Genomic DNA, 16,709 nt, shown 5'->3' with positions numbered 1-16,709 from the left:
CTCAAGACTCTGAGGAAGTTCAATCGAGTGTTGAAATTCCAGTTTCACAAGAACCAGAATTTGCAAAACTCAACAAGGTAATTCTAGAACCAGCTAATTCTGATTAACTAACAAATTTGTTAGATGCAAAATTGCCGTAGAAAATGAATCAACAGTTTCAGTAAAGAAACCTCCACTACCCTACCCTCAAAGACCTTAAAAGCAGAAGTAGGAAATTCAATTCAAGAAATTCCTAGACATACTCAAGCAACTTCACATCAACATCTCGTTGGTTGAAGCACTTGAACAAATGCCGAACTACGTCAAATTCATGAAGGAAGTCCTGTCCAAAAAATAAAGACTTGGAGAATTTGAGAGGGTAGCTTTGACTAAGGAATGCAGCGCTTATCTTCAAGACAAACTACTCTCAAAGCTGAAAGATCCCGAATGTTTTACCATACCTTGCAACATTGGAGCAACATATTGTGGTAAGGCACTATGTGACTTGGGTGCAAGTATAAACTTGATGCCTATGTCAATATTTAAAAAGTTGGGGATAGGGGAAGTTAGACCTACTATGGTTACACTTCAACTGGTAGATCGATCCTTAGTACATCCAGAAGAAAAAATCGAGGATGTATTGGTACGTGTAAATAAATTTATCTTCCCTGCTGATTTTGTTATCCTAGACTTTGAAGTAGACAAAGAAGTGCCAATTATCCTAGGAAGACCGTTCTTAGCAACCGGAAGGACCCTTATTGATGTGCAGAAGGGCGAGCTTACGATGCATGTTCAGGATGATCAGGTAACATTTAATGTTTTTAAGTCTATGCGATTTCCTGACGCAATCGATGATTGTTCTGCAGTATCCGATTTAAAGGTTTTAATAGTGGAAAAGGAGCTCAACTATGTTGAGGATCCGTTGCAACAAATTTTGACATCAGATCCTCCAAATGATGAAGAGGAAGATGAATACTTAGCTTTGTTAGAAGCTAATCAAAGGGGATTTAATCCTCAATCCCATTTTGAATCTTTGGAGTTAGAAAGAGGGAGTATGCCCAACCAAAAACGTCAATCGAGGAACCACCTAAATTAGAACTCAAGGTATTACCTTCACATTTAAAATACGTTTATTTAGGTAACGCTTCTACTCTGCCTGTGATTGTTTTAGCAGAATTAACTACTGAGTAAGAAGAGAAACTAATCTTAGTGTTGAAACAATTCAAGAAGGCTATTGGATGGACCATAGCCGATATTCACGGTATTAGTCCATCTGTATGCATGCACAAGATTATCCTAAAAGATGGCAAAAAAGGGATGATTGATGGACAACGAAGACTAAACCCCATCATGAAGGACGTGGTGAAAAAGGAGATTATCAAGTGGTTAGATGCAGGTATCATTTATCCCATCTCAGACAATTCATGGGTAAGACCGGTCCAGTGCGTGCCAAAAAAGAGAGGTATCACAGTCGTGGAGAATGAGAATAATGAGTTGATACCAACTAGAACAGTTACGGGATGGAGGATTTGCATCGATTATCGAAAGCTAAACAAGGTGAGTAGGAAAGATCACTTTCCTTTGTCGTTCTTAGACCAGATGCTAGATAGACCCGTGGGGCAAGACTGTTACTGTTTTCTCGATGGACACTCGGGGTATAATCAGATTATAGTAGCACCAGAAGATCAACACAAGACAACGTTCACCTATCCGTACGGTACATTTGCATTTAGACGCATGCCATTTGGTTTATGTAATGCACCTGCTACATTTCAAAGATGTATAATGTCTATTTTTACTGACATGGTTGAGAACTACTTGGAAGTTTTTATGGATGACTTTTCAGTATTCGGAGATACTTACGATGATTGCTTAGCCAATCTAGCTAAGGTACTAAGACGATGCGAAGAAACAAACCTCGTACTTAACTGGGAGAAATGCCATTTCATGGTACGAGAAGGAATTGTTCTAGGGCATCGGATAACGGGACATGGAAATAGGTAGACAAATTAAAGGTAGATGTTATTGTGAAACTCCCACCTCCAACATCTGTAAAGGGTGTTAAGAGCTTTTTGGGCCACGCCGGATTCTATCGAAGATTTATCAAGGATTTCTCTAAAATTGCTAAACCCTTATGCAAACTATTGGAGAAGGACACGATGTTCAAGTTCGATGATGAATGCTTAAAAGCTTTCAAGGATTTGAAGAGTTGATTAGTTACGACACCCATAATCGTCACACCAGACTAGGATTTTCCATTTGAATTAATGTGTGATGCAAGTGACTTTGCGATAGGAGCTGTCATAGGCTAGCGAAGGAATAAAGTTTTCCATCCCATCTACTATGCAAGTCGGACTCTTACAGGAGCTCAACTAAACTATACAGTAACAGAAAAAGAGTTACTTGCTATTGTATTTGCTTTTGACAAGTTTGGATCTTATCTCATAGGTACCAAAGTAACTGTTTATACGGACCACTCAACAATTAAGTACTTACTTGCCAAGAAAGATACTAAGCCGAGACTGATCCAATGGGTGCTTCTACTTTAAGAGTTTGATCTAGAAATTCAAGATTGGAAGGGAGAAGAAAACCAAGTAGCAGATCACTTTGTCCAGATTGGAGCTGCAAGAAGGGAATTCTCCTAACATACCAATTCAGGAAACATTTCCAAATGAATACATACTGAAGGTAAGTCATGTTCATAGTCCCCCTTGGTTTGCTGATATTGGAAACTATTTAGCTTGTGGTTTGATTCCAATTGATAAGACTTATTAACAAAGGAGAAAGTTTCTTCACGATGTGAAGTACTATTTCTGGGAAAAGCGATATTTGTTTAAAAGGTGTGCAGATCAGATGATTAAGAGATGCGTGGCAGAAGATGAAGTACAAAAGATTTTATACCATTGTCACTCAGCTCCGAGTGGGGAACACTTCGGAGGTACTCGTACGGTGGCCAAAGTATTGCAAACTAGATTCTTTTCGCCAATATTCTTCATGGATGATATGCGTACGTAAAGAGGTGTGACTGATGTCAAAGGGTTGTAAATGTCACCAACAGAAATGAGATGCCTCGAACAAACATCATTAAGGTAGAATTGTTCGATGTATGGGGTATTGAATTTCTTGGTCCTTTCCCTCCATCTTTTGGTCACAAGTATATATTGGTAGCAGTAGACTATGTGTCCAAGTGGGTCGAGGCAGAAGCTTATCCGACAAGCGATGCTAGGGTTGTAATTAAGTTCTTACAGAAACGTGTGTTCACAAGGTTTGGAACCCCAAGAGCTATCATTAGTGATGAAGGGTCCCACTTCATGAACAAATAGTTAAAATGGTTATTAACAAGCATGGAGTGAAACACAAGGTTGCAACAGCTTACCATCCGCAGACGATTGGGCAAGCTGAACTGGCAAATAAGGAAATCAAAGGCATACTTGAGAAGGTAGTTTTCCCAAACCGACGAGATTCGTCCAAAAGGATGGATGATGCTTTATTGGCTTACAGAACAGCATATAAGACCCCTTTAAGGATGTCACCCTACAGGTTGGTCTTTGGGAAAGCATGTCATCTACCCTTACAGTTGAGCACAAGGGTTACTGGGCTCTTCGACAACTCAACTTGGATCCTAAAATTGCTAGAGAGAAACGAATGCTCCAACTCAATGAGCTAGAGGAAATCCGGCTATTCGCCTACAAAAATACCAAATTACTCAATGAGAGACTAAAGAAATGGCATGACAAGCACATTCGAGTTCCAGAATTTGAAGCAGGTCAGTGAGTTTTAATATTTAATTCCAAACTAAAGTTCTTTCTAGGTAAGCTAAAATCACGTTGGTCTGGTCCATTTACTATTCATCGCATCTATTCATACGGAGTTGTCGAGCTCCAAGGTAAGGGAGGTAATTTTCAAGTTAATGCTCAACGCCTAAAACACTATTGGGGAGATAAGTTTGAACGGAATGAAATTACGTTCATTTTATCGAATGTTTAAAATTTTCTTATTTTCTTTTTTAATAAATGATTAGGGTATATTTTTGAGATTAGTATGTTTAAATAAATTCTGTCTAGGAGATTGGAACTTAAGCGGGACGCTTGTGACCCCTCCAATCTTTCCTGGGAATTGATTTTAACATAATTTTCCTAAAAATTACTCTCTAAATAGAAATTTCAATTTTTGATTTTTCAAATAAAAGGGTCAATTTTGATCCAAGTCTTAAATTGCAACTCAATTCCAAATTCTCATTAAGTCTAGGACTTAATTGAATTATTTTTTGGTTGCTATTTTCGTAAATAATAAAAACTAGATGCCTCTTTTTGTAAATACTTTCAAAAGGCTTCTAGAATAAATGTTTTTAGTTTAATAAATAAAAATGATAATTATTAATATATAATTATATCCAGTATAATATATATTAATTAATATCAATTTCAGGATTAGTGTTAATTTAATCATACTTTATTTGATAAGTTTTTAATGATAATAAGAAGATAATCTTTAATATATAATTATATCTACTATAATTTATATATTAATCTTTACCAAGTTAGCATAGAATTAGGATTAATTTTTCATATTTTATCTTTGTTTAAATAAATTAAATAGCAATTAATAATTTAATATGCATATATCTAATTATTAATTATTGTTATCTTTGAATAGGATTAGTACTTAGAATTTGTATTAATTAAATTTTTCTAAGAATACTACTCTAATTCCTATTTCTCCCTCTATAAATTCCACCTATCTTCCCATTCATCTATCACTCAAAACCCAAAGCACTAAAACACCCAAGTGCAGAAGCCCTCAGCCACAGAAGCACCCAGCAGTCAGCCAGCATACCCAACCTCATTGCAGGCTGCACGTCCACACTTCAGCAGCTGCTCCTAAGCGTACACTTGCCCATCGAGTGCTGCCTTACGCACCTGGCCCTGTTCATTGCCTCGTGCTACTTCTGTCCTGCTGCCCAGACCTTCATCCCACACTTAAGGCCAGCTCCCGCACGCACCCACGATAGGTCTGCTCGACGAGGAGCCGCGCGCCACTCGTACTGCTCTAGCCTAGCCTGTGCACGTTGCTGCCTGCTCCCATTCCCTGCTGTGCGCTGCTTCCTTGAACACTCGAACGACACCACCCTTTCATCCATCTTAAGCCACAAACCCTCCAACCCTCCTTATAAATTCCCATCTTTTCCATCATTTTTATTATTATTTTCTAGAGTTCTTATATTTTTACAGAAAAAAAGGTTAAACATGCCTCGTAAGAGAACTCGTGCTTCTGTTCAAATTAATGAAACACAAAACAAATTCCACTGTGAAGAAGCCAGAGTGAGATCCGAAAGTATCTTCAAAAATCAACAGGTGCATCCAAAAAAAGGCTTTACATTAAAGGAAAGCAACTATAGAGACTTTATGGCAAGTATTCGTCAAGTTGCTGAAACCCTCAATTGGGAGCTATTTTATGAACAAAGACCTAGTATGGATGAGGAGCTAGCTCTTCAGTTCTATGCAAATTTAACTTCAAGCAAGATGACAGAAGTCCCAGTTCGTGGAATCAAGGTATCGATAAATTCAAATGCTATTAATGAGTTCTTTGAATTACCAGATTTTGAAAACGACGAATATTTCACATTGATGAGCAATATCAAGCCTGAAAATTTACCAGAAATTCTCAAGGAACTGACAGTTCAGGGTTCTGCATGGACTGTGTCAAAACAAGGAATCCACACTTTTCGAAGAGTATTTGACACCACTCACAAAGGTATGGTTATACTTCATCCGATTCAGCCTTATGCCTACCTCATATGGGACTACAATCTCATTAGATCGAATGGATTGTACTCGATCCTAACTGGAAAGACCATTGATGTAGGGAAGATCATCTTGAGGGAAATATGGAATTGTGCCATTAAGCGCTCTGACCCTGCTCACTTCCCCTTTACAATAACAATTTTATGCTTGAAAGCTGAAATTCTTGCAATTGTAAGGAAGACGGGGTATAACCAAGGTACAATCATAGATTGGGACCTTTACTGAGTAGCTGGAGACTCAATTCTACAGAAACAAGTTGAAGTAAGTGAGGAACCAGAGGACCCTGATGAAGAAGAAGATCCCACGATGCAATCATTTGAAGGCCTTGATAAAGTAGAATTAGTGGAGCCAAAAGTTGAACCTGATACTGAAACTTCAATGTTTAGAGTTCAACCGCCTAGCCCAGTCCTTTGAGATGAGCTATCAAAATTGATGGACTTAATGCAACATATGCAATGGCAGCAACAAGCCTGCTGGAGATACTAAAAAATAAAGGATGACTCGATGAGAAGTTCTTTTAAGAAAATATACAATGACCTGTTTATTTTTGTACCTAAGTTTTCAGATTTCATATTTGAACCATAGAGTCCATTATCAAAGAAGGAGCGAAGCGATTCATGCAAAGGTGATAGTGATAGAGCAAAAGATGAGTCAAATTCGAAAGGGTCTGCAAATAAATAAAAGGGGGATCTTGACTTTACTTTTTTTTGTATCTTGACTTCACTTTATTTCTGTTCTTAGACTATTTTTAGGATTAAGTTTAATTAGGAATCTTTTTTTTTTTGCATAATAAAACAAGAGAGGAAAATCACTAATAAAATGTGAGCAAGTCACAAAGTATAAAGTGTGGCAATAGATATATTCATGTCTAGGATTGGATTTAGAAAGAGCTTGGTACTTGAGAAGTCAAATTGACTCACCTCCTCTTTTCTAAAATCCTACCTGGTGTATAGTATCTGTTCACTTTAAACAATGAGGACATTATTCTTTTTAAGTTGGGGGGACAGAAAATTTGAATTATTTCCACTCAGAATAAAATTTTTCTTTAAATTATGCTTAGGATATTTTGTTCAAAAATTTGATTTTTGTTAAGTATGCTCAATTTGAGTATGAATAAAGTTCTATTATTTCAATAAATTATTATGTTAGCTTAATAATGACATGAATGTATTTTTTAATAAAGCATGCAAATTCATGCCATAAAATTTTTAATTCTTTAGGAAAGTTATGCATGAAAGTTTAAGTCTTTAGAATTGACTTAGTAGTGTCTTGAGGTGAAATCCTAGGGAACATGGAACGTTGGAAATGATTTAGGAAACTATTGTTTGGACCGTTTGAGCCTTTCGAGCCCACCATGGTAAAATTTTATCCTTTGACTTTGAGACTAAATGGCCTAATTTTATTTCGACCCTCACAATAATTAAGCCATTACTTTTCGCTTAATGATCTTAAAGTTGTTCCAAATGCCAGACTCAATAATATTCAAATGTACTTCGAAAATAAGTTTGGGGGAGTTGAAAAGAAGTATCAATTCTCGAGAATTGCACTACACAAAGTAAGTGGTCGTGTTAGAAAAAAAAGAAAAGAAAAGAGAGCACATGCATTTGAAAGAGATGTACAAAAGAACATATGAAAGTCAAGTTGGTGTATTGAAGGTGGAAATTCCGAAGGTTCGATTGACACTGAGTCTAGGGTTTTTAAACCAAAATTTATCCATCTTTCACCTACCCATTGCCTAGCCACGTTACAACCTTCATAAAGACCTATTGATTCAAAGTCCTAATGCTACCTACATTAGTGGAGAGAAATTGCTACGATCAACATATGAAGATATAAGTTAAGCTTATTGATTGCAGCTTAGTCTTGAATAAAGTAATAAAAATCAAATTGGTAAGGGTTAATATGTCTTTGTTACAAAAGCATTTAGTCTAGATTTTGCTATTATAATAAGTTATTGAATTTAATTTGAAAGATATGTATACTTAAGTTGCATAACTATCAGATTTCTTGTCTTTGAGCATAAGTATTCTAAATTCATAATTTTGGGGAAAATGTTGTTCTGAAGGAATTTTTCAAAGGTGTTTCCAAGAAATTCTTTTCAAAATTTGTGCATTACTCGGGACAAGCAATGAATTAAGTTTGGGGGTGTGGAAACAAAAAAAATTATATACTTTTTCATACCCATTTTTACTTAAATTCATGCAAATCCGATTAAATTCGAATCGAAAAATAATTAAATATTATAAAATAGTTAAAATGTGTTAAAAATATAAACATGCTGAATTTAGTTAATTCTATACTTAATTTTGATTAATTTTGACTATTTTCGAGATATTCGCGCAAAGGGCGAAAATTGGCTCGGCTAACACTACTGAAAGTACAAAACCGAGAAGCAATTTGAAGTTTCGAGGCACATTAATTTTCATCCTAAGACGGTCTAGAAATGTGTATTAATTCATAATTTAATTAATTTTTATTTATTCCCCATTAAATTTGGGTTAAATAAATTTTTTTTAATTAATTATGGAGAAAGGGTCCAGTTGAACCGTACTGGTCGAACCATGTTGAGTGAACAGAACCAACCACTAAATGGGAAGCCCAGAATCGTCCATATGCTGACCCAAATCATCATTTTAGCTAATTAAATATGTTTGCAAGAAGGACCTTGAATAACTTTCAAAATGCATTCAAACCCCTCCTTTAATTGTGGCTTAATATAGCAAAGTTGAAACTCTCAACTTTGCCATGTTTGTGGCCGGCCAAGGGAGGTCTCTTAGGCTGATTACTTTTGCTATTTTTAGCTGCCATCATCAGCTATAAAAGCCACCCCTTGATGATCATTCAAGGCATCCCTTATTCATCTCTCATTCCATAACATTCTCTCATTCCCTCTCTCAGTTTTCTCTCATTTTTCCATCCCATTTCCCTCTTGTTCAAGTGGCAATTTCTTATCTTGGGAAAGAGGCTCTCACCAGCCATTTTGGAGCTGAAATTAGGTGTTCATAAGCCACCTTGATAGCCAAGGGCAACGAAGAACGAAGAACGGAGCAACAAGTCAAGCCTCAAAAAACCACTGGATTTGCTTCTTGTTCCCTATCTATTTAAGTTTTATTGTTGTTTTGATGAACATGCTTATGAATATTTATGCTATCAAAATGGTTATTTTAATCAATTTAGCTTAAATTAAGTTTGTGTTGGGTTGATTATTTTCTTCCTGCTTGAATTGTTAAAATGATGTTTATGCTGTTATAGGCCTCGGAAAATTGCTTGGTTAAGCAAAATCATGCCTAAGTTATTATTGGGTTACGACTGTGAGGTAGCTGATGAATTAATTATTTAAACGGATTCTAATTGTAATTAATTGACACAGTACTTAACCAATGCATGTTTATTCTTCTAAGGTAACTGAAGGTTAAATTAGCAATGTATCTGGCGATATTATTGCCTTGCATAACTTGCAAGATTATTGTGATTAAACTGTTTTAAGGTAGGGATGCTTTGTTACCTCACATAGTCTTTTATATGCTAATTAGATTTAATTAATCGTTTGAATTGACATAGGGATATGCAAGAGATTAGTTCAGTTTAATGAGTATGTATGTGCAATAACATGTTTACTTACTAGATGTATATGCAAGGGATATATTAACCCATAATCATCATTGGATTAGGGTTGCGAGGCATTACCAGATAGACAGAACATTTCAGACCAATTCAGTATCACAGATATCGTATATCAATAATATAGAAGCATTCAATACCAATTCATTCATCAAAGTGGTCTATGAGACTTATAACATACATTTAAGGAAAGGTCAAAACTAAACCGAACCTATACAAAATTTTCAGAACTTAACCAATTCTTCCAAACTATTAAAGTCACACGCCCGTGCTAGTAGGCCGTGCGGCACACACGGGCACTAGAGACACCCATATAAGCCAACCGTGCCAAAAATAGGTCCTATACTGATTTTTTCACATGGACAATAGGCATGCCTGTGTACTACGGCGGTGTGATACTTAGCTAGCTACTGACTTTAGCCCACGGCCATATGACACCCCCGTGTGTCAAGACCGTGTGATTTTTAGGTGAATACTATTTTTCTTACACGGCCACAAGACACGCCCGTGTCCCCTGACCGTGTGGCACCAAGCAGGCTTGGTTTAAGCCAAATTTGCCACCCCTTTTTGGGTCAAATCCGACAAGAAATATTATACAACATTCATACCAAAATTTCCAACCAATTTCATGCTCAAAATATGCTTCATTATAACTATTTCATCATCATTCAACAACTCATTCAAACCATACCAAAACTTAACACAAACATACCATTTGATAGCCAACTTTTATTACATAACCTATATTTAAAAATCATAACTTAATACATAAACCTTCTAGCCTATACATGTCATACTTTAAAATATGAACACTTTAAAAAGTACCAAAATGAGATCGATAGTGTGGTGACGATCCTCGACTATCCATGAGCCTTCAGTAGCTATGATAACTATAAAACAGACAGTAAACATACAGAGTAAGCTACAAAGAGCTTAGTAAACAAAATACAATTGGTCTAACTACTAAAGTATATAAATAAAGTTCACCCATATAGATTCATAACCATGTCATAGAATAATTCATAAACTTAACCATACTCCTTTGTTTGCATATATGTCATGCTTCATTTCCATACATATTTCACAGAGACAGAGTTTTTCATATTCAGAAATTTAGTACGATACAAACGTACCTGCATAGGTTATACCTTTCTTATACTCAATCTCAAGTTTCGAACATTATCATCAGACGGGTCAGAAACGATACAGATTGTAATAGCCCAAAATTGGGTCTAGTTGGAACAGAGGTTTCGGGACTACAAAATTTGAGATAGAAATAATTATTTTATGATTATTTTGAGGTCTATGATATGATTGCATGATTGTGTGAAAATTTCGTGAAGAAATTCTTTGCATAAAGTGCTCAATTTGAAGTTAGGGACTAAATTGAATAAGTTGCAAAACTTGCATTCTAGAAGTTTCTAGTATGAAATTGCTTTGAAATATTAATTAGGAGGTCTTAAATAGAAATTTTACCAATTTCTAAGTGATGGACAAAAATTGGACATGGATGGAATTTTTGAAAGTTTAGAAGGAAGGGCATTTTGGTCATTTGGTAATTAAAAGAAATAAAAAGGGAAAATAAAGCCAAAATTGACTCATCTTTTTCATGGAGGCCGAAATTAGCATGGGGGAAGCCATGGCTAGGGTTTTCAAGCTTTCCAAGCTCAATAGTAAGTCCATTCTAACCCCGTTTTTCAAGTTCTTTACGTTTTTAGAATCTCGGTAATTTGATTAAGCTTATTCTAGCAATAATTTAAGCTAGGGTTCATATTTGGAAAAATACCCATAGGTGAAATGTGTTTATTTTGCTGTTTTATGATAGAAAATGAGGTTTTAAATTATGTTAGATAGTTTGTGCTACTCAGTTTTGAGTGAAAACGAGTAAAAGGGCTTAATCGATAAAAATACCTAATAGTCATAAGTATATGTTAGAGTGAGAATTTAAATAGAAGGGAAAAGTGATCAGCATGTCATAAAACATAAGAATAAGGGATGAAGTTTAATTCCTGAGCCTAGGGGTAAAAAAAGTATAAATATGCAAAAGTTTAAGGGAAAAATTGTAACTTTGCAAAAGTTTGAGTTAAGGACTGTTTTGAATAGTAAATTAATTAAATAAGTAAAATATGATGTTTTATACCCCAGAAAATGAGATTTGAACCTAGAATGAGAAAAAAATCAAAAATTGGGAAAGTTGGTAAAATGGTCGTTTTAGTATCGGGGTAAGTTCATATGTATAATAAGCATTAATTTATGCATGTTTCAATGTAAAATTGATATATTTATTATAATTTCCGAGGTGTTGAAAGTATGTAAGTTGGTATGATAATAATACAACAATAATGCTGTAATTTATATTTGAAAGTTAAATTTAGTGAATTAATTGAATTATGTTAAATTCAATGATTATGGTGCCAAGTTTATGAATTGATTTAAAAATATGTCTATGGTACATGAAGTGCATTGAATTATCATACATAAATGTGATTTCTATGATTATGGATATTATGGGAAATTGTAAGTTCATATGATTTTTAATAAGGCAGTGTGTAATTTAATGTTATTGCCTTGATATTAAATGAGATGTAAGTTTATATGTAAGTAATACATCAATATTACTTGTATTATGATATTTTATAATAATATTGGAAATATGTTTGTGGATAATTACTTGATTAGTGAAATTGTTGGAAAAGAGAGAGAAATCCCGGTTGAACCTTCAGAAAGATTGGATGATACAGATAGTATGTAGCTAGGTCACATGTATGGTGCTAAGTGCACATCATGTGTACAAGAGAGCTACAAGATATTATGATGTAGCTAGGTCGCATGGGTGATACTTTGTGTACACCATGTAGACAAGAGAGCTACGGGATATATGTAGCTAGGTCGCATGCGTGGTTCCAGGTGAAGGACACCATGTAGACAAGAGAGCTACGAGATAAATTGGCCAGGTCACATGGGTGGTACTGAGTGTTCACCATGTGTACAAGAGAGCCGAACTATATGATCGGTGGAGCTATGTGCTGAAACCACCAAGTATCGAGGATTGATCTGAATTGTTCAACGGGAGACTCTCTATGTATTGCTTTGTGAGTTTTGTGATGAATAAGTGCAGGAACTTGGTTATGTGAATGATGTGTTCATTAAGTGACCAGGATGTGGTAAGGTTATAAACAAGTAAGTTATACATGAGGATGATTTCATGGTGACCTTGTGATCATAGGCCTATACTTGTGATGTATGAAATGTGGTGAAAATGATTTGTGATATGTATGTTAAAATGAGGTTAATACAAAGAAAGTGTGAAAGAGTGAATTAGCAATAAAACTGTTTTGGACAATAGCAGTGAGGTGATTTTGAAAAATAACCAAAAATAGTAGAAATTGAATCAGAGACTCAATGAGATATCAAATTAAATCTTAATGCGTCTATTTCCATATAAAAGAAACAGAGCAAGAAAAAGAGTTCTATATTTTGATATATTTATGTTTTTGTGAGACTAGTTCAGAATAATTACGTGATCCCCTGTTCTGACTTTGGAAAATCAAAAAAAATTGGATAAAAATAATTAGAGGCTTAAACTTATATTTTTAAAATCCCTAATGAGTCTATTTTCAAGATAAATTAACAAGAACATTATCTGAGTTCTGTACTGTGAGATAATTAATTTTTTAGTGAAGAGAGGTCAGAACTGTCAGAAAGTGAAACAGGGGAAATTTTAATGAATAAACTGTACTAATTGGCTAAACCAAAAATTATGAACATTTTATGGTGGAAATATATGTGAGTCTAGTTTCAGGGGAAATTTACGGATCTTAATTTGGAGCTCTGTAGCTCGAATTATAAATAAGTAAGTGACTATGACTCGTGTGGACAGTTTGATGTGAGCATTTATTAGTAAATTGTGAAATCGAACTTACAAGAATGCTATATACATTAAGGATGTGGAATGGAGAAGAGGAGGAGGAAAATAAATATATGTGGAAGACATGGAAACTATGGTATATGAAATATTGATATAATGAAATAAATGATATGTGTTTATAAGAAAACCGTAAGAGAATGATATGTATCATGACATGTGTATATATATATGACTAGTCTCAATGTAATGCTTGTTGGGTATGGAGTTGAATTGAAATGTTTCAGGCAAACATGTTATTTTGTGCATCTGAATTGTGGTATTTTATAAAGATATGATCTAGTTTTAAATATGAATGCTTGATGATTAAGCTGAAGATATTTGGTAAGATGATAATCTTGGTATAAATGTATAAGTGGTACTATAATAAACAAGGTAAAATGAGTATGAGAGACACATGTATGATGACATAAAAATGCTATGCTTGTGGTTTAATTGAGAATATTTAATCATTAAATGAATACCATGTTATATGCTTTTGATTTTGTATAAGTGTGTAAGAGATTAAGGTTGACCAAAGCTTGGAAAATAGCCTAGGTATATTCCACACAGGCAGAAACACGACCATGTGTCTCAACCGTGTATGGAACACGACTTTGGGACACGGGCGTGTGGAGCCTTAAAGCATGAAATTTCCAAGATTTTTGTAAGTTCTCGGTTTAGTCCCGAACCCTTTCTAAAGTATATTTTGGGCTTTGTAGACTCAAATAAGGGACTATGTGTAAGTGAATGAACGTTTTGTAATATGAATGAAATTTTATGGCCCGTATTTTAGTTTAATGTTTGTATGTTTATCCGGTAACGCCTCGTACCTTATCCCAGCCTCGGGTACGGGTAAGGGGTGTTACACAGATGCTCATAAACAAGTACAATGTCGACATCCTAGATGTGGTCTTACATGTAATTCAATATCGATGCCTCTGTCCCAGACAGGGTCTTACACGAAATCAGATACGGTGCCAATGTCCTAGACATGGTCTTATACGTAAATCTCAATCGAGGCCTGTGTCCCAAACACTGTCTTACACGATGTCACAGATAGATGTCAACTTTGCTTAGGAACATACAGAGTTTTTCAGATATTAACATATTATCATATTTTACTCCAAAGATATACATCAGGCACTCAAGGTCATCCAATACAGATTACAGTCTATATGTGTAGAATTCATTTCAATTAACACATAATTGTAATTTGACTTTCCTCGAATGAATTTCAGATAAATTGTAACACCCCTATCCCGTGACCGTCGCCGGAATAGGTAAGGGGTATTACCGGGCTTGTAACTCATGTCAGAACCGTAAAATTTTGAACTTTTTCTTGAAATAAAGGTCATTCATTTAGATAAGTACTAAGCACAGCCAGGGATAAAATTTAAACTTCTCTAAGTAAACATTCAAAAGATGTCATTTTCGCATGGCTTATATACATTAACCAAAATATTCTTCCGCCACTAGTCTATTTTATACATGCCATAAGATAATCCAAAACATAGCAGTACCAAACAGTGGATAGTGATAGTGTGACTAGTTGCTGACGACCCTCGAGCATGTAGCTTCCAAATGGGATCTATAAAACAGAAAAAAAAAAGTAAACGGAGTAAGCATTACAATGCTTAGTAAGTTTTAAGCAGTGTCAATAGATAACAATCAAATTATAACATAGTTGTTCGTATTTTTATTTCACTCTTCCTTCGGGCATACCATCCCTTTACCGAATATGCACATCTCAGCATATGCAATAAGCAGATAAATTTTCACATAAAAGTGAGCTCATGTGACATAGATATATTGCATAATTTCACATAACCTCTCACACTGATCCGATGTCACATAATCATAGGAATAGTTTCATAGATTGCTCACGTATGCATCACATAACTACCTTATGATTTAGTTCAAATCAAGCTCACATTTAAACTTGGAGTACATACCTGTTTAACCTTTCGCATTGAATATATTTATAAGCAATTCTTATTACGAAGTCTTACAGCTTTAACCTCTACTCGAATTATCGGCGAGACCTTTAGCTCAGATGAAATCTCCACACGAAGTTATTGGGTCTTACCCGGACAAAATCTCCACACGTAGTCATCGGGTCTTACCCGGAATATATTTCCACACGTAGTCATTGGGTCTTACCTGGAATATATTCCCAAGTTTCATGTACATTTAATCACATGTTACAACATTCACATCGACTGTCATATTTGTAATTCATTTGCCTCATCAAATATCTAACAATACACACCTTTCACATTTGGTCATTCGGCCACAATATACCCACACCTCCTACATACTTCACACTAGCCCTTCGGCTTTACCACATATACGTATCTCATACATATTTCACACTAGCCATTCGGCTTTACCACATATACATATCTCATATATATATTTCACATTAGCCATTCGGCTTTACCACATATACATATCCCATACATATTTCACATTAGCCATTCGGCTTTACCACGTATACATATCTCATACATATTTCACATTAGCCATTCGGCTTTACCACATATACATATCTTTATCTTGTGCATCAATTTCAGCAATAGCTTATAAGCAACTCAAATAGTTTCATCAATGTTTTCAACAAATTCACATATTCACTACAAGCCGTTTTTCCTGAGCAATAGTCACAAAATTATTTTTAACTGGAGCTACAAAACTCAAAATCAATTTCCGTTAATTTTCCCTGAATATAGACTCATATATCTTCCATCCATAAAATTTTCAGAATTTTAGGTTTGGCCAATCAATACCAGATTTTTCTTAAAGTTTCCCCTGTTTCACTGTTTGACTAATCTAACCACTCTTCACTACGAATCAAATTTCTTATTGTACAGAATTCAAAATATGTTCTATTTGATTTAATTTGAAACTAGACTCATTAAGGAGTCTAAGCATATAAATTTTATCTTATAACCATTTTTGTACAAATTATAATGATTTTCTAAATACAGAACAGGGGATTTCGGAGTCATTCTGACACTGTCTCACACAACTTTAAATATCTCTTTATAGGAAATTTCTTTGCTTACACGGTCTCTTTTATAAGAAACTAGACTAATTAAGATTTGATTACATATTTTATTCAGCCTATAATTCCACACCAACAATTTATAGTGATTTTCTAAAATCACGTTACTGCTGCTGCCCTAAGCAAATTATTACAATTTGCTCTTAAATTTCCAAGTCCAAACACTTATGAACTTACCATTTGAGTTTAAGACATATCATGGCCACATCATACCTTATTAAATCAACTCATTATGTCCTATTATGATTGAATTTACTCAACGTTTCATCACTTAAAACTTACCTCGGAAGTAGTCGACGACTAGATATCCACGGCTATTTGTTTACTTTCTCTT

This window comes from Gossypium hirsutum, chromosome A01, assembly GCF_007990345.1.
Source record: "Gossypium hirsutum isolate 1008001.06 chromosome A01, Gossypium_hirsutum_v2.1, whole genome shotgun sequence".
NCBI classification, from domain to species: Eukaryota; Viridiplantae; Streptophyta; class Magnoliopsida; order Malvales; family Malvaceae; genus Gossypium; species Gossypium hirsutum.
The sequence above is the reverse complement of the archived record's forward strand: the minus strand, read 5'-3'. Positions refer to the sequence as shown.